Consider the following 25,465-nt stretch of genomic DNA (forward strand, 5'->3'; position numbering starts at 1 on the left):
AGTTTGCCTGACCATAATACGGTCCTGCAGGCGGAGATCCCGGTGATCGCGGAATGCGTGAAGTAGTGTGGTGCTTACTCGAGGACGTCGTGCACATCTTTACTGTCAGTAAAATTGTCATAAGGGCAATAACAAACAGGGCGGTAAGGTCACGAACAGTCTGGCAATGGCAAAATCCGCATCGTTTGGGTGCCGGGCCATAACGGAGTAAGGGAGAATGAAAGGTCAGACTATTTGGCGGTGAAGGCCCGAGGACTGCCGTCAATAAACTTGGTTATCCCGAAGCCTTTCGGGTCGACGTAGTCCGAGTTATGGGAGTGGGCGACGAATGCGCATGGAGCGGAACGGTCGGTAGGACGGCGAAAATCCTATGGGGGATCCAGACCGTGAGAAGACAAGGCTATTACTGAAAGAAAGTAAGAAGGAGGTCTGTATAGCTATTGCTATAATAACGGGACAAATAGGACTACGAGCCGACTTTTGTAAAATCGTTGCACCAAGTAATAGCATGTGTAGGGCATGTGGGGAAGATGATGAGACGTTGGAGCATTTCCTTTGTCATTGCCCGGCTTTCGCGGCTAACAGATACCGGCACTAAGGTGGGGACACAATACCAGACATGAACCAAATTAGGGGAGTGGTAGTGCACCCTCTTTTCAACCTAACCATTCCCTTTGCCCATCATTAACAGTTGATATTATTCGCTTCTATCTCTCACCAACCCACAAGTTTTTGTGATTTCATATCTTATCTGCGGAGGGGTAAGCTCAGTGGCAGCTGTCTGTCCGTCCGGCCATTTGTACAGGAGAGACTCTGAACGTTACGCCGCTATTCCATCTTGTTAATTTGGGAATAAAAGTAGAAAGTGTAGGGACCTCAACAGCTGGTGTGCATTTCATTTACATTGAGTATCTTGTAGAGCGTTCTAATAACCCAACGTACCGTTTGGGAAAATTGTGTAAAATCGTAATTATACCCTCCACCATAGGATGGGGGTATAGTAATTTCGTCATTCTGTGTGTAACTACAAGAAATATTCGTCTGAGACCCCATAAAGTATATATATTCTTGATCATCGCGACATTTTATGTCGATCTAGCCATGTCCGTCCGTCTGTCTGTCGAAAGCACGCTAACTTCCGAAGGAGTAAAGCTAGCCACTTGAAATTTTGTATAAATACTTCTTATTAGTGTAGGTCGGTTGGTATTGTAAATGGGCCATATCGGTCCATGTTTTGATATAGCTGCCATATAAACCGATCTTGGGTCTTGACTTCTTGAGCCTCTAGAGTGCGCAATTCTTATCCGATTAAAATGAAATTATGCACGACGTGTTTTGTTATGATATCCAACAACTTTGACAAGTATGGTTTAAATCGGTCCATAACCTGATATAGCTGTCATATAACCCGATCTTGGGTCTTGACTTCTTGAGCCTCTAGAGGGCGCAATTCCTATCCGATTTGAATGAATTTTTGCACGAAGTATTTTGTTATGATATTCAACAACTGTGCCAAGTATGATTCTAATCGGTTCATAACCTGATATAGCTGTCATATAAACCGATCTGGGGTCTTGACTTCTTGAGCTTCTAGAGGGCGCAATTCCTATCCGATTTGGCTGAAATTTTGCATGACGTATTTTATTCTTACTTTCAACAACTGTGTCAAATAAAGTTCAAATCGGTTCATAACCTGATATAGCTGCCATATAAACCGATTTTGGATCTTGACTTGTTGAACTCCTAGAGGTCGCAATTATTATCCGATTTGCCTGAAATTTTGTACGACGAATCCTCTCATGACCATCAACATACAGGTTTTTTTTGGTCTGAATCGGTCTATAGCCCGATACAGCTCCCATATAAATCGGTCTCTCTATTTTACTTCTTGAGCCCCCAAAGGGCGCAATTCTTATTCGAATTGGCTGACATTTTACACAGGTTTCCAACATATAATTTAATTGTGGTCCAAACCGGATCACATCTTGATATCGCTCTAATAGCAGAGCAAATCTTCTCTTATACCATTTTTAGCCTAAGAAGAGATGCTGGGAAAAGAACTCGACAAATGCACTCCATGGTGGTGGGTATATGAGATTCGGCCCGGCCGAGCTTAGTACGCTTTTACTTGTTTGCTTTTGAACTGACTGGATTTAGTGTGGTATGTTTCCAGTCACAATCTTATTGCTGTTTCTGTAAGGAACATTCTGAGAATTTCCGGCGTTTTTTGATTATTTTATTTTACGGAGACTTGAGTCCCATTGCTTCTTGATTAATGTGATTGGAATGTCACTTGAGAAGTTTATACCAGAGGCCGCAATTCTCATCCGATTTGGCTGAAAATTTGCACGTGGTGTTTTAGTATCGCTTTCAACAACTGCTCTAAGTGTGATTTAAATAGGTTCATAACCTGATATAGCTGCCATATAAACCGATCTGGGATCTTGACTTCTTGAGCCACTAGAGGGCGCAATTCTCATTCGATTTGGCTGAAATATTGCACGAAGTGTTTTTGTTATAACTTCCAACTACTGTGCTAGGTATGGTTCAAATCGACATTTATCCTCATATAGCTACCATACAAACCGATCTTGGATCTTAACTTCTTTAGCCAATAGAGAGGGCAATTTTTATCCAATTTGGCTGAAAATTTCCACAGACTTGTTATACCCTCCACCATAAGATGGGGGGTATACTAATTTCGTCATTCTGTTTGTAACTACTCGAAATATTCGTCTGAGACCCCATAAAGTATATATATTCTTAATCGTCGCGACATTTTATGTCGATCTAGCCATATCCGTCCGTCCGTCCGTCTGTCTGTCGAAAGCACGCTAACTTCCGAAGGCGTAAAGCTAGCCGCTTGAAATTTTGCACAAATACTTCATATTAGTGTAGGTCAGTTGGTATTGCAAATGGGCCATATCGGTCCATGTTTTGATATAGCTGCCATATAAACCGATCTTGGGTCTTGACTTCTTGAGCCTCTAGAAGGCGCAATTCTTATCCGATTGGAATGGAATTTTGCACGAAGTATTTCGTTATGACATCCAACAACTGTGCAAAGTATCGTTCAAATCGGTCCATAACCTGATATAGCTGCCATATAAACCGATCTGGGATCTTGACTTCTTGATCCCTAGAGGTCGCAATTATTATCCGATATGCCTGAAATTTTGTACGACGGATCCTCTCATGACCATCAACAAACGTGTTTATTATGGTCTGAATCGGTCTATTGCCCGATACAGCTCCCATATAAATCGATCTCTCTATTTTACTTTTTGAGCCCCCAATGGGCGCAATTCTTATTCGAATTGGCTGACATTTTACACAGGTCTCCAACATATAATTTAATTGTGGTCCGAACCGGACCATATCTTGATATCGCTCTAATAGCAGAGCAAATCTTTTCTTATATCCTTTTTGCCTAAGAAGAGATGCCGGGAAAAGAACTCGACAAATGCTATCCATGGTGGAGGGTATATAAGATTTGGCCCGGCCGAACTTAGCACGCTTTTACTTGTTTGTTATTACTTCCAACAACTGTAACAAGTATGGTTCAAATCGGTCCATAATCTGATATAGCTGACATATAAACCTATCTGAGATCTTAACTTCTTGAGCCTCTAGAGGTCTCAATTTTTATCTGATTTTGCTGAAATGTTTTTACAACGGCTTCTCGCATAACCTTCAATATATATGTTCAATATGGTTTTAATCGATCTATAACCTGGTACAGCTCCCATATGAACCGATCTCCCGATTATGTTTCTTGGTCCCCTACACGGCGCAATTCTTATCCGAATGGACTGAAATAATACCCAATGACTACTAAAGGGTGATTTTTTTGAGGTTAGGATTTTCATGCATTAGTATTTGACAGATCACGTGGGATTTCAGACATGGTGTCAAAGAGAAAGATGCTCAGTATGCTTTGACATTTCATCATGAATAGACTTACTAACGAGCAACGCTTGCAAATCATTGAATTTTATTACCAAAATCAGTGTTCGGTTCGAAATGTGTTCATTCACCGTAACGTTGCGTCCATCGGACATTGTATCAAAGTAACACAGTGTCCGTAGCCGCCACATGACCAAACAGAAATCTCCCTTAGCCCCACGGCAGTGGTCAGTGACAATTTGTCTAGCCGAAATGTGCAGATCATTAGATGTAGCATTAAATTCAGTGCAGCAGATGGTGTCGTCTTCAGTGCGGCTGTGATGCACAAACAACCCATCCTTTGGATCCGGTTGAATATTGAGCAGTAGGTGGAGTTTCGAAGCGCCGCCAGACCACAACACTATATAGCATTAAAGGTCTGACAACTGCAGTAAATACCCAATGCATGACACGCGGTCTAAACCCCCAACTTTTGCCAATGGCTTTAGTGCTGGCGTATTGCACAAGAGTAGACTTCCTTGCCCTTTTCAAAATGTTGGATTTGAAGTTAAATTTCCTATCCAGCAAAACACCCAGGTATTTTGCGCTCTCTGAAAATGGAATATTCTCTCCTCCTAAGAAGACAGGTGTAGGCAACTTGTGTCTCCTGAAAATAACTATTTCTGCCTTACACGTATTTATACCGAGACCACCTTCGGTGGCCCACTTCGGTGTTGCACTTAGAGCTTCGTGAAGTACATCTCTTAGAGTGCTGGAAAACTTTCCCCTAACCCCAATTGCCACGTCATCAGCAAACAGAAGTGTTCGCGCCTTTTTCATCCAGAGATAATAATATATTTTTAATAGCTATATTCCAAAGTAGAGGAGACAGTACACCACCTTGAGGGGTTCCTCTGCTGACCCATTTTTGAAGATCCACAGATTCCAAGCCTGCCGTAATATATCTTTTAGTAAACAAGTTTTTTATAAACTTTCTTACGACAGAAAGAAAGCACCTTCCATGTCAAGAATTGCTACCATTGTATGTTTATTGACAGCGAGAGAAGTTTCTATATAGCCTAGTAGGTCGTGAAGGGCTGTTTCACAAGCGATCGCCAGGGATCTTTGCTTTATGATATGTTTCTATTGATAGTTTCAAGAGCCTTCAGCATCAATGATGACAGACTAATAGGACGATAATCTTTCGCCTTGGAGTTGTAAGAGTTTCCTGCTTTCGGAATGAAAATGACCTTCGTGTTCCTGCATCCCACAGGTATGTATGACATGCTGATACAAGCAGTGTATATCTCCCTAACCCAAGGAACCAGTCTATCAGAGACAACTTGTAATTCAACCGGTAATACATTATCAGGGTCTGGCGACTTAAAGGAGTCGAAACTTCTTATCGCCCAAAGCATTTTCGGCTCAGACACAATTTCCGTAATAACCTTCGTTGAATGCGGAAATGTGTATCAGGGAGTAGTTCTAGTTTTTCCTTACTAGACATTGTCCATACATTCTCTGACTTCTGAATATACCCCACCGCAATAGGGCTCGAGGACTGAATCCTCCTTAGCCTAGAAGCCTCAGATGTATCTTCCACGGAGCTACAGAATTCCACCTAGGATTTGTTCTGAGCTTTTCTATGCTCGCCCTTAATTTTCTTAGCTCAGCCTTATAGATGTGTGGTGTTCTTGTCCTTCCGTAAACCAACCAGCTCTGGGGTCCACCATGTAGGTCGCTGTTTGCCCCTTGGCCTGGCACTAGGGCATGCTAAAATAAACGAGTCATTCAAGGCCTTCGTGATCCGCTTGACCATAATGTCTATATCCTCCGCAGTTGCCACTTCCCTTTCTGGACTAGAAGGGATAGACGTGCAGAATTCCTACAATGAGGCTCTTCGTCATTACAAAAGCGGCTTAACCAGCGACTTAAGATTTGAAGGCGACTTCTTTGAATAGTGTGGCATATATAGGAAATCCAGCCAGAAATGAGACTTATTTATTTCAAGGCTGGCTACTTCTAAATCTTCGGTGCTTAGCGACGAAAGAAGAAAAATATTTAGACTACTATTTGCAAGAATATAAGTTCCGTGTCTCCCATTCCCCGTACTCTTGAAGAGTTAAAATCTCGGAATTTTTAACCCACGAACCATTCTTGCACACATCCATGGTTCCTGGATAATAACCACGTCAAATCCCCCTGCCATCAGGAGGACCTTTAGTGCCCCCGAAACGACCTTACAATGGTGTAAATTTATCTGTAGAAACCGTTCCATAGTCAGGATTCAGAATTTCCATCACTGTTGTGTTAGCCTCGTCTTCTGATTCCTCCAGGAGTTCATCCTCACAAGATTATTTAGTTCTTGTCATGTTGAGCTTTCGTACGCATCTAGGGGCAGGTGAAAAAGTTGTGGAACCACTCTTCCTCAGGACACTGGGCACTTGCGGTGTGGACGATTCCTCTTTAGATGTTTCACTAGCTGTTCTTTCGAAGTACTTTTTGAGTTCCGTGATTCCCCGCTGGCGTACACCTTGAGCCCGTTCAAACCGGATGACCCACCCACTGCTGCGTCTGGCCAGATCTCATCAATCTTTTTTAGGGCGCAACGATGCATTTCATTTGAGCGTTGAGCCCCGAATTCAATTTGTGTTTATCGGGCCCGATTACAGCGTGCATCGTTACAAACTGGAGGAGACCCAGGAAATTCTGCAAGAACATCGGAGTATACTGATGACAGTCCATTGACTTTTGCACTCCAATTATTCCTAGGTATGTAGCCCTGTTCTTCTCCCTTGTCGACAACAACCATCATCAAACTCTCCCTAGCGACATTAACAAAGGTTCTTGGACCCATCTTACTATAATTCGACCAAGTTCTTTTAGACATGATATGCCCCTCAGGTAACCGCAGCCTTTTGGCTGAATGGCGATGAAGTTTCCTTCACTTGTTTTAACTCTTCACCAACTATTCCATTCATTAAGTGCGTAGTGTGGCCACACAATTAGTAATAAGTGCGTTGCTAAAGTTGTATTTAACAGTTGCTAACATATTAAACCGCAAAAGTCATTGCCCATAGCTGCATCTTAAGCTACAGATTAACCTTCATGCCAAAGACCATAAAGTAGGGCCACACGCTTCACACCATAATAGTGACCTCTTGTGGCAAACTTTTTTTTGCACATACCAGTCACCCCTCGTATGCTCACCACTAATACTCGTACTCCCACGTGTGTCTTTGCTTCCACACTAATAACGATGCTTAAGTAAAATCAACAACCAATTTGCTGTGTATCTGCGTCTTCTTCTTTAATTGAAAATTAATTCCTCATTTTCATGGATTTTCTTTTCGGAAAATGTTTCTGCATATCTTTGGAAAAATGTCTTGCGATTGATGCCAATTGCATTAAAACTCATTCATCCATTTGGCCGTAATACATACCACAAACTCGTCGTTATAAACCCTTGGCAGTTTATTAATATAATATTCACATCTCTAGAAAAATAACTTTCGATTTATGTCACTTTCATTAAAGTTCATTCCGCGGTTTGGCCGTAATATGTACCACAAACTCGCTTTTATAATAAAATGCCTCGAACGCCAAAGCCGAGGCTTAAGAAATTGACTTACGTAAATGCAAGGTAGGGTCACGCAAATCAGACCCCCACAACACCCTCACCTTAATAGTGATACTCTTCTCTCGCACCATTTGTTTCTCTTATTATCACCACTAATAGCCCCACCTAGGGATTTGTATTCAGACCCGTAACGAATACTTTAGAGGAAAATCAACAACAATTTGCTGTGTTTATGCTTCTTCTTTTTTAATGAAAATTAATTCCTCATTTTTATGGCCTTGCTTTTAGGAAAAATAATTTTCATATAGTTAATTCGCCGCTTCACTGGAAAAATATCTTTCGATTAATATCAATTTCATTAAAATTCATTCCGTCGTTTGGACTCACAAAGGGCTGAACCATTTTTTTTTTTGAAATTTTCACAGATTTTGTAGATTGATCCGAAAGTAGCAATTAGCTATATAATTAATTGATATCGGAAGGCGGGCGAAACCTCCCCCTTACCCCGAAGTACCACCCAGAAATAGAAGTGGACCGTTCGGAACAACATAGGACTCAAGTACCTAGGGTGCCGCCCCGACCCTAAAACCCCTCAAAATGGCCATATAGGGCGATCAAGAGAATATGGGACTCAAATAAAAGATATTCGGGAGTAGATTACAAATATTGTCTGGAAGGAACAACAGGCTATAATTGTTTTGATATCTGAAGGGGTTACAAATGAAAATGAATACGAATAAGGTATTAAAAATTAGGTCCAAGTACCCGGGGCCCGCCCCAATACAACCCCAAATCGGACAAATTAAATAAAAGATATTTGGGAGAAGAGCATAAAAATAATATTTACATTCGGGACCAAGAGTCTGGGTGCTGCCCCACCTTCTTAACATGCAACACTAACGGCCTCGACCACAATTTTTGTTTTCTTTTTGTCACTGGATTCATTTGCCAAGTCAATGAAAATATCTAATTTTATCGGAAGAAAATAGCTGTTTTCAATGACTTAGCAAACGAATCGAGTGATAAAAAGAAACAAGTAAGAGCATGCAAAGTTCGGCCGGGCGAATCTTATATACCCTCCACCATTGACCCCATTTGTCGAGTTCTATTCACGGTATCTCTTTTTAGACAAACATAGAATATTGAATAAGAAATTATAGTCCGATTCGGACCATTGTGTAATATTTCAGTTCATTCGGATAAGAATTGCGCCTTGTAGGGACTCAAGAAGCAAAATAGGGAGATAGGTTTATATGGGAGCTGTATCAAGCTATTGATCGATTCAGACCATATTAAACACGTATATTGAAGGTCATGAGAGAACACGTTGTACAAAATTTCAGCCAAATCGTATGAGAATTGTGCCCTCTAGAGGTTCAAGAAGTCAAGATTCCAGATGGGTTTATGTGGCAGCTATATCAGATTATGAACTGATTTGCGCTATATACAGTTATTGGAAGTCATAACAAAGCACCTCACGCTCTACTGGCTCAAGAAGTAAAGATCCAAGATCGGTTTATATGCAAGCTATACCAGATTATGGACCAAATAAAACCATATTTAGCACAATTGTTGAAAGTGATACCAAAACACTACGTGCAAAATTTTAGTTAAATCGGACGAGAATCGCGCCCTCTAGAGGCTTAAGAGTTCAAGACCCAAGATCGGTTTATATGGCAACTATATCAAAACATTGACCGATTTAAACCATACTTATCGTAGTTGTTGGAAGTACTACCAAAACACAACGTGTAAAATTTCAATAAAATCGGACGAGAATTTCGCACTCTAGAGGCTCAAGAAGTCAAGACCCAAGATCGGTTTATATTGCAGGTATATCAAAACATGGACCGATATGGCCCATTTACAAAACCAACCGACCTACACTAATAAGAAGTATTTATGCAAAATTTCAAGTGGCTAGCTTTACTACTTCGGACGTTAGCGTGCTTTCGACAGTCAGACGGACATGGCTAGATCGACATAAAATGTCGCGACGATCAAGAATATATATACTTTATTGGGTCTCAGACGAATATTTCGAGTAGTTACAAACAGAATGACGAAATTAGTATACCCCCATCCTATGGTGGAGGGTATAAAAATGAATTTGTTTTTGTTTGTTTGTTTGTGAGTTTGTAAATATGTTTGTTCCGTAAAGACTCTAAAACGGCCGAACCGATCATCTTGAAATTTTCACAGATTGTGGGGAGTGGTCTAGAAAAAACAATAGGCTATATAATTTTTTCATGTCGGAAGGGGGACGGACTCTCCCCCTTACCTCCACTTGGCCGATCGCGACAATATGGGACTCAAATGAAAGGTATTCAGGAGTAGACACGAATTTCATATTAAAAATTGGGCCCAAGAAATTGGGTGGCCTCCCCGATCCTAAATAGGTTTATTGGACGACAATAAAAATATGGGACTCGAATGAAAATTATTCGGGAGTAGATTGCGAATATGGTCAGGTAGGAGGTATACGCTATATGATTTGTTGATATTACAAGTGGTCGGACCCTCTCCCGTTACCACAAAACATCACCCAAAATCAAAACTGGACCGATAGGAACAATGGGGTATCAATTGAAAGGTTTTGGAGAGTAGAATACGAATATATAATTAAAAATCGGGTTCAAGTATTAAAGGGGTCACTCAACGCCAAAAATGTCCTAACAAACATATTGGACGTTCATATCAATATAGACTCAAATGAAAGGCATTTGGGAGTAGGCTACCAATATGATATAAAAAATGCGGTCCGAGTAATTGGGATTCGCCTCACCCCCAAATGGGAATATTACTCAATCATAGCTAGATGAGACTTAAATGAAAAATATTTGGGAGCAAAATATGAATATGACATTAAACTTTGTGTCCAAGTATCAAGGTTATGCTTTACATCCTTAAATCGCCTCCAATATGTTATTTGACCCATTAAAACAATGGGGGATCAAGTGATAGAAATTTTCGAGTGGAGTGCGTCATTCGCGCAACTCTCCTATAGACGCTCTCCACCAAACGGCTGTATACACCAATCATTATAATATGGGTTTCAAATTAAAGGTATGCGGTTGTAGATTGCGAATCTGAAATCTTTATTCTGCTCATATGAACAAAATAATTTTGGGGTATAGCGTCCTACATTAATTTGTGTCCCCAAATTAATTAAATCACACAGTATCCTATAAGGTCGTTATAAAAGATCGACTGTTTAGGGAGGCCACCGGAGCGCAGAGGTTAACATGTCCGTTTATGACGCTGAAAGCCTGGGTTCGAATCCTGGCGAGACCATCAGAAAAAATTGTCAGCGGTGGTTTTCCCCTCCTAATGCTGGCAACATTTGTGAGGTACTATGCCATGTAAAACTTCTCTCCAAAGAGGTGTCGCACAGCGGCACGCCGTTCGGACTAGGCTATAAAAAGGAGGCCCCTTATCATTGATCTTAAACTTGAATAGGACTGCACTCATTGATATGTGAGAAGTTTCCCCCTGTTCCTTAGTGAAATGTTCATGGGCAAAATTTGCATTTTACTGTTTAGGGATGAGGGGTAAGCTAGATATATATCTAGCAGACCACCTCACCCCTTGGGACACAAATAAATATAGGCCGCCATACCCCCAAAATTATGACATTTAGCGTGATAGGAAGAGTTGCAAACCTTAACATTAAGGTTGCCACCAATTTTAGCTCATCAATAAAGGGCCTTCTTTTCCTAGATAAGTCCAAACGACGTGCTGCTGCGCAACACAAAAGTACCGGCAAATAAGTTCTTTACCACAGAAAATCGTTTTACAATATATGGCAATTTGATTTGATTTAAAACGACTAAATGGTGGCTATTAAATAGGTAGTCATGTAGTTATTTAAAGACAACTACCACATCATGATCAATGTTATAGGCTTTAAGCCACTCCAAGCGAGTAGCACTTACATTTAAATTAGCGCCATTTACTGGCTGTTTTCTATTGGATTCAGTTGAAGCAGTTGGATTCAGTTGATCCAATTGAAAACAACCAGTAGATGACGCTAATTTGGTGAAGCCAACATGAACAGAGAGGGGGCAGAGTGGTCAAAATTGTACATACAGCATTTGTCTTTTTTTTTGACAACCTATCGGTCTTTGGAATAAAGAAAACTAGAATATAGGAATTTAGTTGCGGTTGTGTGTGGTATAATTTTTTAACTTTCCCTCCCCCTTACTCTAATTTTGAAAAACACCAGATCTGATTGTGTGGAATGGGAGCGTAGTCTCTGGAGTAAGAATTGAAATCTCGATGAGCCAAAGTCAGAACAAAGACAAAATTATGGAGAATTTTGTCTGCCTTGTTCCTCCAGTTGGGTTTATGATTGCAAACCCCAGGTGAAATAGAAAAGGAAAACAAAACACCGAATTAGGATTGTTGGAACAAAAAATGGATTTTTATTTTGGGTGCTGATAGACGATCTTACCAGTGCCAAGGTTGGATTTGAACAAGAAGGAGCTTAAGTCAAGTCTATCGGAAGTTGTATCTTCGACATGATTGGTAATTTCGTTAAATCGATATGCTATCTGCAATGATAGCATGAGTAGGGAAAGAAAGTAATTGGGGATTTCTTTAGAAAGTATAGGGATCGCGAATTGAGGTTGAGATCTGCGGGATTCTAGTTCGGCGTTAATAATTGTGTTTCAGCGTAAACATTGCCGCCCGCCTTGCAGTACGGCTGCAATAAATGCATTCCAATCATATCGACTATACAAGATCCAAATATAATTTAAATGTCTGAATGGTGTGTATGATTAGGATAAAGAAATGTAATTTAAATCAAGTTATTTCAAAATTTTAATACATATTATCAATTCATTCATATATTCCAATTATGTTTGAAATTAATTCAGCAGAAAATAAAAAATCAATTATGCCATTAAAAGGATAGACAAATTAGCTATACATATAAGTAAAAAATTCTTAAAATCGAATGAGGGTCTGTAGCTAGTTTACATATAATTCTTTGCAATTCAGTTGCTAGTGCGAAAATGGTTTCAATTATTTTGTTGGAAATCTGATTGCGCTCTAAATTATTGAGTTACTTCGAACAAAGCCCATAAAGGGACCACCCAAATATAGTGTTTTGAGCAGTGGGAAGCCCATATTTGTTCAGGATCCCTTCCCGGATTACCCGAGCGTAAATATCGATGCCCAGAATTATGTCAACGGAACGCGACTTAAAGAATTCTGTGTCCGCTAACAGGATGTTGCGAAAGTTTTTTCGGAAAGACGCTGGAATTGATTCGCTAGGAGTAAGCATGGATATGCGATTTTTTACTTTAAGGATTGTTTGTAATTGGACGTTGTGATCGTGGATAGAGATCATAGTAAGTGGACAAATGGTTTCGTCTTCTAGTGCCAAAGTGGCCAAATGTAATTTTTCCACAATGCGGGAGGTTATGCAACTTGAGCGAGAGCCGGAGTCAAGAAGGCACCTAACAACGTTATCTTCGGATTGGCAGCAAATCTTAACCAGGATTGTAGGCAGCAACGTTATAGCGTTTTGCTTTAGAAGAGCAGAGAGCGAAGTGTGATCTAAGTTGGAGTATGATCTCATCGGAGGTGTAGAAAGCTCTTCCTTCTTTGCGGTTTCAACTGTTTTAGAACGGTCCCCCGATTGCCTGGGAGGTGAGCTGCTAGTTTGACATCTGGGATGGGAATGAAGAAGGGTATGGTGTTTCTGGTGACATATTTTACATCCTGTTTTTGTGAAACATGAACCTTCGGAATGGTTGTGAGCTAAACAATTGACGCAGTATCCGTAGGTTTTCACAATACTTTCCCTTTGGGTTATGTTCATATCCAAAAAACGGCTGCATTTTCTTAGTGCATGTGGGTGTCGACATATTCTACAAACATAAGGCAAATCTCCCTTCGATTTCCTAGGATCGTTTTTGTTGTGGCGCATAGTTAACTAGTAAATACAAGAAACAGGACAATTTTTCAGATCTATGTACGAATTCCGGTTATATGTGGAGCAGAGTGGTTCATGCTGTTTCGTTTGGCAAAATTACTAATTTGGTTATTGGTCTAGTAATGGTTCCTTTGGCAGTCATAACGTCAGCGACTCGAATTCTGCCATCACTGCCTGAATACACCTTTGAAACACGGCCAAGTCGCCAGGAATTGGGTGTGAGATTTTCGTCTCGGATTACTACCAACATATCTTGTTTCAAGTTCTCCGTAGCTCGTTGCCACTTATGGCGTTTATGAAGTTCCTTGAGATACTCATCTTTCCAGCGAATACAGAAATGCTGATGGATTGCCTTGAGTCGTTGCCAACGATTAACAATGGATATGGGAGTCTCTCGAATGTCTGGATCGATGGGAGCTAGAATTGGCGAACCGATGAGAAAGTGCCCAGGAGTAAGGGCATCGAGGTCGGATGGATTTTGGGACATGGGAGAAATTGGACGGGAGTTCAAACAGGATTCGATTCTGGATAATAATGTTTGCAACTCTTCGAAAGTGTACTTGGAGTTACCTGCAACTTTGCGGAAGTGGAGCTTGAAACTCTTTACACCCGCTTCCCAGAGGCCTCCCATATGAGGTGCCCCAGGTGGGATGAAGTGCCAGGATATATTTTGGTGTGAATAATTGGAAAGGATCGCTTGGTGCGAAGTTTGAATAAAATCTTTGGCGAGGGTTCTGGAAGCGCCTACAAAAGTTGTCCCATTGTCCGAATGGATATGCAATGGGCAACCTCGGCGAGAAATGAATCTACTAAATGCCGCTAAAAAAGTGGAAGTGGAAAGATCGGATGTGGCTTCGAGGTGTATTGCCTTCGTAGAAAAGCACACGAATACACACACGTAGCCTTTCGTAATCAAACAAGCCCGTCCAGTGTAATTTTTTACATCAAATGGTCCCGCGAAGTCCAAACCAGTGTGGAAGAATGGGCGAGAAATCTCAACTCTCTCTGGGGGTAGTGCCGCCATTAGTTGGACCTGACATTTGTGCTTGTATAAAATACATGGCTTGCATTTGTTTATAGTGGCTTTTATTAGAGTTTTTACCTTCGGAATCCAGAATTTCATTCGAAGCAGCCTGAGAACTAATTGATTTCCTCCATGCAAGGATATTACGTGGATGAATCGAACCAATAACCGGGAAAGCGGACAATTATATGGCAATATAATGGGATGCTTCTCATTGTACGTCAACGTTGACGAAGATGCTAGCCTACCACAACTACGGATAATCCCATCTGAATCGCAGAATGGATTAAGACTTAATATTGTACTGGATTTTGATATTATCTTTTTAGAAGATAATGAAGAGTATTCGTTCGGATAATAAGCCTTTTGACACAACAATATTAACAGGTTCTCAGTTCGAACGAATTCCGAAGACGAAATAGTTCTAGAATATGTCTGACCATTTGACCGAAATTTAGAATGTGTCCTGAAGTAGAAGCGATAAACGTATGCCATGACACGAATGGCCCTCGGGAAGGATGAAAACCGATCAAGAACGTCCTCAAAGTTTTCGAAATAATTAAAATTGACTTTGATACTTTTCTGCTCTATTTCTACGATGTCAGTGGGAAGACGGTTCGGTCTAGGCCAGTCAACAGAATCATATTTTAACCAAGATGGTCCTCTCCACCATAGATCATTGTCAACAATCTCTTGTGGACATATTCCGCGGCTAGCCATGTCGGCAGGATTGGACTCTGATGGAACATGGGCCCATTTGGATGGATGAATAACTTCGCTAATCTTTGACACTCTATTTGCGACAAATGTGGTCCAATAGCATGGAGGTTTAGCTAACCAAGAAAGCACAATGGTGGAATCGGTCCAACAGTGCACAGTGTAGGCAGGCACATTCATCTGAGGAATAATGTTATCTATCATTTCGGCTAACAGAGCAGCGCCACATAATTCTAAACGTGGAATGGAGAGCGTTTTTATGGGCGCCACTCTGGTTTTGGATGATATAAGAGTTGTGAGAATGGAGTTGGATGCCTTCACACGAATATATAAGGCGGCCGCGTATGCCTTTTCGGACGCATCACAGAACCCATGGAACTGCACCTCACAATCCGGAGAATAGTGGATCCAACGAGGAATCCTAACGGAATTTACAATTGGATAGTTCGTCTGAAAAGATCTCCATTGAGATAATGTCTGTGGAGAAATATCATCATCCCAATCCATTTTCTCCATCCAGATGCTTTGCATTATTATTTTTGCAACAACAATGCAAGGAGAAAGCCACCCGGCAGGATCAAATAGCTTTGAAATCTCGGAGAGCACCTTTCTTTTGGAAAAGGTCGTGGACTCAGAGAATGGTTGTATAGAGAAGAAAAAACAATCAGACATTGCATTCCAGCGAATGCCCAAAGCCTTTGCAGTACTGCTATCATCAAATTTAAGGAAGTCCTCACGAAGTAGATCTTCTTGGGGTATGTCGGACAGAATTTCCCTACAATTCGCGGTCCATTTTCTCATGGTAAATCCAGCAGATTTGAGAGCCTTAACTAGCTGACCCTTCGCCTCCTTGGCATCAGAAACTGTGTGGGCCCCCACCAATGCATCATCCACATACATATAATTACGCAGAATATCACTCGCCAAAGGATATTGCGTTCTTACATCTTCCGCTAATTGACAAAGTGTGCGAATAGCCAAATATGGCGCACAGTTCACCCCAAAAGTGACGGTCTTCAATTCATAATCTTGGATTGGACAATTAGGACTTCTCCGGAAAAGGATTCGTTGAAATGGAGTATGTTTCTCATCCACCAGAATTTGACGATACATTTTTGTTATATCGCCATTGAAAACGAATTGAAAAAACCTCCATTTCAAAATAAGGATCGTAAGATCATTTTGTAAGACCGGCCCGATGTGCAACACGTCGTTAAGACTGGTCCCATTGGACGTAGATGACGAAGCATTAAACACAACTCTGACTTTAGTAGTTGTGCTTTCGGGTTTTATAACTGCGTGGTGTGGCAGATAATAGCAATGGCTGAAATCTGTAGGATTAGAAGAAGAAACCACACGCATGTGCCCCAGACTGATATACTCCTCGAGGACATCATCATATTCTCGCTTAAAATCGGGGGTTCGTAAAAGTCGTGATTCATTTTTAAGAAATTGAGCCATTGAGCTTCTCCTAGACTCGCCCAAATTAATCTCCCCAGGAAATTCTCGCCGGAATGGAAGGGACACTATATATCTCCCAGTAGAATCTCGCGTGGTAGAGCGGGTAAATAAGTCCTCACACAATTGATCAGCAGGGGACATAAATCGTCTCCGTGGAGGCTCTTCCACCTCCCAGAAGCGTGAAATCTGTTTCTCTAATGAGATTTCACAAAAATTCGAAACAATTGTGGTAAATGAGCTAGTGGTTTGGATAGGTATGGGGCCCGTAAGGATCCAGCCAAATACTGTTTCCTGGGCTAGTAGCGATCCACAAATTGGATTTTGTATACCGGAAAGCATGACAAACGGAATTATGTCTGCGCCTATAAGAACATCTATTTGGGAGCTCTGAAAGAAGTTTGGATCGGCCAGAGGAATATTAGGAAGCTCTGAAAGAAGAGCAGGATCAATAGTCCTTGATGGAAGGCTGCCAGATAAATGAGGTACCACCAAGGCAGATGTTGAAATGTCTATGCTACTATCCGAGCAAGACCCCAGTGAAAAGGTGCATTCTTTCCGAACCGATGCAGAAACGGATTGGTTCAAGCCCGAAATCGTGGCTGAAGTCCGCTTAAATGGGAGTTTCATAACGTTAAACAGTCTCTCCGATATAAAGGTACCTTCGGACCCTGAATCCACCAAAGCCCTTGCTCTATAAGTCAGCCCATTGTGACTTACTTTTACAAGAGCTGTACCCAAAAGGACACCCTTTGAATTCGTTGCGAAATAAGTCTGAACTACACCACCCTGAGACGAACTAGTGGACTGTATAGGGTTAGCATGAAATGGTGCAGAGTTTGGATCGAGGCTAGAAGTAGAAGGTGATGGTGCCGATGGAGATGATGGACTGTTCGAATCGTCTTTATGGAGGAGGGTGTTGTGTTTTTTGTTACACTTATAGCAAGAAAACTTGCTAGAACAATTCTTGACAGTATGAACTTTCGAAAAGCAGTTAATACAAAGACTGTTTTTCTTGATCTCGGAGAATCTTTGTGCCTGCGTCATCTTCAGGAATTTCGGACATTTCCGGATTATATGGTTCTCCTTAGGACACAAGTGACAAACGGGTTCAGTCACTTTGTTTTGAAAGGCACGAATGTTGTTGGATGGGAATTTCGGATTGGACTTTTGACATGTCTTCGAACCCGGCTTGGAACTAGAGCTAGGAGTATCAACAGGTTTCCTAATCTCAGATACGGATTCCAGAGTCCTATGCCTGTTGGTCAGAAAGCTGTCCAACTTTGACCACTTAGGAATACATGATTTGTCAGACAATGTCTGTTCCCACAATGTCAGGGTCACATTTGGAAGGCAGTTGGAACAAACGAATACAAAGATGGGGTCCCAGCTATCCACATCAACCTCGTACAGTTTCAGCAAAGAGATACATGAGTTAATATCTCGTTGAAGAATCTTAATGTTCGAAGCAGATTCGTTGGTAATTGCGGAAAGTCCAAAAAGCTTCTTCAGCTGAATGTTAATGAGTACCCTTTTGTTCTCATATCTTGAACAAAGACTGGCCCAAGCTACCTGAAAATTTTCGCCAGTAAGGGGAAGTCTCCTGACAATATCGTTTGCCTCACCCTTGGTCTTCTGGTGCAGGTGGAAAAGCTTCTCCACTGAACTGAGTCTCGTATTTCGTATACAGACTGCCTCAAACATATCCCTAAATGTGGGCCAGGCTGAATAGTCGCCCTCAAAGAATGGAATCTCGCATGGCGGTAGCTTGAAACCAAAACTAGCTTGTCCGGACTTCGGAACAGTCGCGGAAGCAGAGAGCTCCTGGATAAGCTCGCGAATCCTAGTATTACATCGGCAATATGTAACATATGCACTCGAATATTTGTGCGTAACTGTGGTAATCTCCACCCGTTCTTCCGCTCCGTCATCTCCCGAGAGCTCACCCTCAATATCGGCCAGGCATCTCTCATATGACTCCTTTAACTTTCCCCAGATCGAGGCCAACTCCTCCTGGTGGACCTCAAGAGAGAAAACCGAGGACATAGGAAAATCCTTATCGTTCAAACTGGCCTCGAACACGACCAAATGATCGGATTGGCGGATGAACTTTTCTAGGGACATAGTGAGATCGTTCAGTCTCGAGAAAGAAACCAAAAGTGTAACGAGTGAAAGGACGGAAGGATCGAAAGAATGAAATCGGAATATTGTCACTGATAGCAAGTAATGGAGGATAATGTATATAATGGATAAGAAAATCAGAAAAAATCCAATTCAAATTCAGAAAATCGCAGTCAATGACTTCCTTTCTTTTCATCTGGTCATGAAATCCATAATGAGTTTACTAAAGGATAAGACTCTGAGAAAGTCGAAAAAAAACCCTGTCCTAACGACAAACAAACTAAAAAAAAAATTGGATTTATTTCTATTGAAATGTACGACGTTGAACGAATATTTAATGTGGTAGATCTATATAAAAACGAAATTTGAATGAAACTTTTTTTTTTCATGGGAATCCGATTTAACAAAACAAAATCAAGTCTCAAAGAAATTCTGTACCAATAATTTTCAAAATTAGTCACTACGGATATTGGCCTTGGATCCAAAATCTTACAAAACAAAGCGCAATTACTTTCTAAGAAGAACAAATTAGTCGACAATTTTTTTTCCAAACCTTTAGCTAGTTTCTTTTCTTTTTTATTTTATTATTTTTTTCCTAAATCGAATTTTGACACTATCTTAAGTATTTATTAAATATTTATCATGTAGGCTATATAAAAAAAACATGAAAAAACCGACCTATTAAATGATCTCCTTGGTCCCAAAATAACCAAAGGGATACATCTCATATAAAATAGAGTAAAATAAAAAGATATTATATCTTTATCGCAGCCAAGACAGCGACAATAACTAGAAAACAACAGCTGTTCGAAAGTCAATGTCTTTCTTCCTCTCGCTTTGATACATGGATTAGAGGAACACATGGAACTACGGGCCAAATGACAAATGTGGAGTTCATTAACCTTTCCCTTTATTTCTTCACTAGAATCGTAAATAGAGGACGAATGGAATTGCGAAACAGAAAGAATGCAAATTACAGCAGCAACCAAACACCCACGAATCAACGTATCACAATGGACGTTTGTAACAAAGTGGGGGAGGTGTGAATTGCGGCTCACCAAAAGCAAGAGTAGGAATGATCAAAACAGAACCGTCTGTGTCGACTGCTCACTACTCTGCCAACGGCGCTTTGTCAGTGAGCACGAAAGAGGGTTTGTAAATGTCTCCACAAGAGAGTGGAGCGGTTCCAACCAGAGAGTGGAGTGGCTCCAGCCAAAGTGGGCTGATGTTAGAGAATGGATAAAACGTAAACACTCAGAATAAAAATATAATAGAGAGGAGATCTCTGGATGATATTTGAGTGTGGCGGGAATTTAACTCCAATTACCAAACAATAAAGGCAAAATGTGGGAGGCAAGAACATGTAAATAAAAAACTATCGCATGCGATATATGGCATCCAAATATCATTTGGAGCAAGATATAGCTGAAATAAATGTTGGCATTCATAAGCACATGGGTGCTTGCATTCAGAAATACATTGATGTTGATAACAGCGCTATAAATTCACAAATAGCGTGGCTTTGATAAAAAAAAAACAGCATACGTAACATGAGGTGGCCAATCTGTTATATATAAGAACCTGGATTCCACGTGTTTTCCGTCTACAATATTCTTATGAAAAACTCACCAGCGTATGTTTTTTTTTCAGATTTCGTTCAATATATTCTCATATAGCTAAGATTCCTTACATATGTTCCATAATTTTTAATATCCTTTGCCTTTCTCGGTCTGTTCGGCTTTCAGGTAGTTTTTGCGGGAAATCTTCTATAATGGTTTTTCTTTTTCGGCTTTTAGGAACCCTTTCTTATTTCTTTTCAATTCCGTATAAAACAATTTTATTTCCTTTTAATTTTTGGCGATATTTTCCATGCGTTTAACCGCATGACCACTCATTTTCGCACTATGATACAACTAACCAATTTACAAAGAAAAAAATGCAAACTAACCTGCTTCAGTGTTTGTCACAATGGAGAGACAAAGTCACAAGATGAACTCTCTCGAGTATTTCCCAATATAAGTCTCCAAATAAACGCAGCAATCCGGTTCGAACGGGACCAAAATGATTGTGTGGAATGGGAGCGTAGTCTCTGGAGTAAGAATTGAAATCTCGATGAGCCAAAGTCAGAACAAAGACAAAATTATGGAGAATTTTGTCTGCCTTGTTCCTCCAGTTGGGTTTATGATTGCAAACCCCAGGTGAAATAGAAAAGGAAAACAAAACACCGAATTATGATTGTTGGAACAAAAAATGGATTTTTATTTTGGGTGCTGATAGACGATCTTACCAGTGCCAAGGTTGGATTTGAACAAGAAGGAGCTTAAGTCAAGTCTATCGGAAGTTGTATCTTCGACATGATTGGTAATTTCGTTAAATCGATATGCTATCTGCAATGATAGCATGAGTAGGGAAAGAAAGTAATTGGGGATTTCTTTAGAAAGTATAGGGATCGCGAATTGAGGTTGAGATCTGCGGGATTCTAGTTCGGCGTTAATAATTGTGTTTCAGCGTAAACAAGATCTAAGATATGGGTTGGGCGATTTAAGCGAAGTTTTGTTTGCACACTAACAATAATCAAAAAACAAATATTTGGTATCAAAATCTGGGGTGGGGTGCCTAGAAGGCCGCCCACCCGCCAAACGGACCAATCACTACAATATGGATATGAAATTAAAAGTATTTGAGAGTAGATAACGAATAGGATATTCAATAGTGGGACTTAGTGTTTCGTTGGTCACCCCACCCTCCAAAAATCCATAAAATTGGACATATTTACCGACCATGGCAATATGGGTCTTAAATGAGGGGTCTTTGGGAGTATAGCACGAAATTGACTTTCACTTTTGGGAAAGTCTCTCCCAACCCAAAAACCCCTTAAATAATTTTTTGGACGAGCATGAGGCGCTTCGAACACTATACGTTCGCCCAGTGAAACAAATATTCTGTCATAGTCACCTTAAGTATAGTAAGTAATTTGTTCTATCAGGAATAGTGGTACAGTACTTTATATATAAAAGCGTCTCAGGCAGGCTGTAATCCACACTGCCTGGAACATCGAACTTTGTATCAAGGATACACAGTGTCCGTAGCCGCCACTTCACCAAATATAAATCTCCCATAGCCTCACGGCAGTGGTCGCAGCAATTTGTCTAGCCACAATGTGCAGATCGTTAGATGCAGCATTAAATTCAGTGCATCAGATGGCGTCGTCCTCAGTGCGGTTGTGATGCACAAACAAGCTATCTGTTGGATCCGGTTGACTATTAAGCAGCAGGTGTACTTTTGAAGCGCCGTCCACCAGACCACATCACCATATAGCATTATAGGTCTGACAACTGCAGTATATACCCAATGCATGACACGCGGTCTAAGTCCCCAACTTTTGCCAATGGCTCGCTTGATGGTGTATTGTTCAAGAGTTGCGTTCCTTGCCTTTTCCAAAATGTTGGATTTGAAGCTCAACTTCTTGTCCAGCAAAACACCAAGGTATTTTGCGCTTTCTGTAAATGGAACATTCTCTCCTGACAAGGCGACAGGTGCCACTATGGGCAACTTGTATCTCCTGCTGAAAAAAAAACTACTTCTCTCTTGCACGGATTAACACCTAGACTACTTTCGGTAACCCACTTCGCTGAGAGACAGAGACAATAATATATTGTTAGTGGTTATATTCGAAAGTAGAGAAGACAGTACACCTCCTTGAGGTGTTGCTCTGCTGACCCATCTTTTTAGATCCACAGGTCCCAAGCCTGCCGTAATGCATCTTATAGTAAGTAAGTTATAAAAAAAACTTTCTTACGCTAGAGTTGATGCCTAGAAACTCCACCTCCTTCATGATTGTCGTCGGTTTAACATTATTGAAAGCACTTCAATAATGACCAATACTCCAAACCGGACATATTTGCTGACTTTTGCAATAAGGAGTTTAAATGAGATAAGAAAACGAATTTGATATCCAATTTTGAGGGCAATGGCAATATGGGGTTCAAATAAATTATATATAGATATATGTGGAGCTGAAATAGAAGGTATTGGGGGTTTAAATAAATGGTAATGGAATATGGGGTTTAAATAAATGGTATTTGAGAGAAGAGCACGATGCTGATATTTTTCATGGCCAAGTATCTGGGGGACCACCTCTCCCTCGAAAACACCACTAAATCAGACATCATGAAAATATTGGGCTGAAATGAAGTATTTTAAGAATGGAGTACACCTTACATCCAAACTTAAATTCGTAGACCAATAAAGATCATATGGGATTTAGATAAAGGCACTTATATTGGTTAACTGTTAGTCAAGCGATATACTATTTGCATACCATGGTATTTCTTTAATTGTCGAAAAATCCAATTTGGTTGGCTTTGGAGGTGGGGCGGCTGCCCTAGATATCCTACCTTAAATAAATTTACCAATTTTCTTTTTTTGAGTTAATAAATTAAGTTAATTAATAATAAACTTAATTTCGCATAAATCCCACCCATCTCCGAGATCTGGCGTTTTTGAGAAAAGGTAAGGAGAGGGTCCACTAATTAAAGTTTGGATGTTGGAACTCCTTCATTCTCTTTGTTTTGGTGGTAGATTGGAGTAGCTAAACCCTTTGTTCCGAAAGTGGATATCAGATTCATACTCTACTCCTTAAAACCAAATTTAAGCTACATATTGCTATAGTCGGAATATATGTGAGGTTCAGGGGGAATTTATGAGATGAGTCGTCTTAGAAACACTTGGCCATAAAACAGATATCAGATTTGAGCCCCTTTTTGCCATAATCCACAATTAGAGAGGTATGTAGGGTGGGCGGCCACACACGCACTTAGCATTGAAAAATATCAGCATCGTGCTCTACTATTAAATTCCTTGTGTTTGAGCCGTAACTGCTATTGGTTTAGGGGAGTTCGGTCTCAAAATTGGATATCAAATTCGTTTTCTAATTTTAAATAACTATTATTTTAACCCCCTATTGCCATAGTAGGCAAACATGGCCGGTTTGAAGGGAGTTAAGGGGCGGATCCTGAAATAATATCAGCATCGTGCACCCATAATCTCAAGCATTGTTCAGATCCACACTAATTAATTTTTTTATTGGTTATAAACATTCAAAACCATATTACAAAGCTACCACTCGGGATACCATATTTTTAAATGTCCGCAGGTCCTCCTATGTCTATTCCAATTTGTGCGTAAAAAGTACTCTCCTACCGAAGTCTTTTTTCTGTCCTATTCTATCCTGATCGGCCTTCATTGATTATTTTTAATTCCCTTTTCCGGTTAGGACCGGACCGACCCAAACGACGATTTACATGTCAGATACTTGAATTCTTATATCAACATTAGATTCGAACTCTACTGTCATAGACCATTTGTTAAATTCCCATATTTTTCCCATCGAAATACACGTCTTATTGAAGCGTATTAGGTGAGTGGTCCGCTCCCAGACTCTGTCCCAAATGTGTATAACAGATTCGTAGTCAACACTCAAAGACCTTCCATTTGATACCCATTTTGTGACGTTGGACATTCATGCCAGTTTTGGGGGTTTTTGGGGTTGGAGAGGCCCCGTAGACACCTGTTGAGAAATTTTTGAAGGGCGTCTTAGATACCAAGGAATATACTTTTATATCAGCTTTTTGCTATACTTTAAAATATCTTTCATTTGATATTTATATTGTCCAAATCGGTAAATATGTCCTGCAGGGGGGGTGGAGGCCCCTCGGACACCAAGGAATAAATTTTGTATGTCAGACTCTACTTTTAAATACCTTTCATTTGATACCAATTGCCTAAAGCGGTAAAAGTGGCCTGTTGGGTGGTGTTTTTGGGTGTTGGGAACCCGACACTTAAGGTGTAATTTTTATGCCAAGTTCGTATACTTCTCCTTAATACCTCTCATTAGATACCCATATTGCCCAAAGCGGTAAAAGTGTCCTGTTGGGTGGTGTTTTTTTGGGGGTTTTGAGGAGGGGTACCCCCCCCCCACCACATGTGACATTTTTATACCAAGTTCGTACTCTACTCTTAAATACCTTTTATTTTATACCTATATTGTCCGAGTCAGTAAATATGTCCGTTCAGGTGGGTTTTGAGATGGGGCGTCCCCCCAAGGTTATTTGACCCCAAAACTTTATACAAACTTCGTGTTTTTGGGGAAGGTCCTCCCCCCTTCGGATATCAAAAAATGTAGTACCATATTTTCAAGGGAGGACTAAACTTTACCTTCTGTGAAATGGTAAAAATGAAAATTTCATGAAAATCGGTTCAACCGTTTTTGAGCCTATACGGAACAGACAAACAAACTAACAAACTGAGCCCAGCCCTCTCTGACGCGCCCGATAATGCTATGTTGGAGAAAGTACTCTTAATATGGAAATTTCTACCCAATTTCAGATAAAAATGTATTCCAATTTTCCTGTGGATTTTTCTACTCTCAAATACTTCTTATTTAAACCCTAATAAGTAAAAGTCCTCTTGAAGGGCGTGGTGGATTCGCAGGCTTCAAAAGTGAAAATCAATTCCGTGCTGTACTCCCAAAGACCTTTCAGTTAAAAAATAATACCGAGCGAAAGTTAAAAAACAATACCGATAACAACCGCAACGAAGTCATGACGAAGACAAATGCAGATCAATTTTGACCACTCTGCCCACCTTCTGTTCATGTTGGCTTCTCCAAATTAGCCCCATGTACTTGCTGTTTTTAATTGGATCAACTAAATCCATTTGAAAACAGCCATTAGAT

The 25,465-nt window shown here is 40.5% G+C and overlaps 1 protein-coding gene and 1 long non-coding RNA gene across 8 annotated transcripts in view; one reads left to right on the top strand and one right to left on the bottom strand.

Annotated features, from left to right (window-relative positions):
• LOC106093857 (forkhead box protein A1-B) overlaps positions 1-25,465 on the top strand; it is a 116,775-nt gene that overhangs the window by 33,724 nt on the left and 57,586 nt on the right. The window lies entirely within an intron of this gene.
• On the bottom strand, positions 13,204-21,239 carry LOC131998513 (uncharacterized). Its single transcript, XR_009398753.1, has 3 exons — positions 21,017-21,239; positions 20,678-20,818; positions 13,204-13,409 (listed from the first exon to the last, which is right to left on the bottom strand). It is a non-coding gene; the product is annotated as an uncharacterized LOC131998513 (long non-coding RNA).

Source organism: Stomoxys calcitrans, chromosome 1, assembly GCF_963082655.1.
Source record: "Stomoxys calcitrans chromosome 1, idStoCalc2.1, whole genome shotgun sequence".
Classification (NCBI taxonomy): Eukaryota; Metazoa; Arthropoda; class Insecta; order Diptera; family Muscidae; genus Stomoxys; species Stomoxys calcitrans.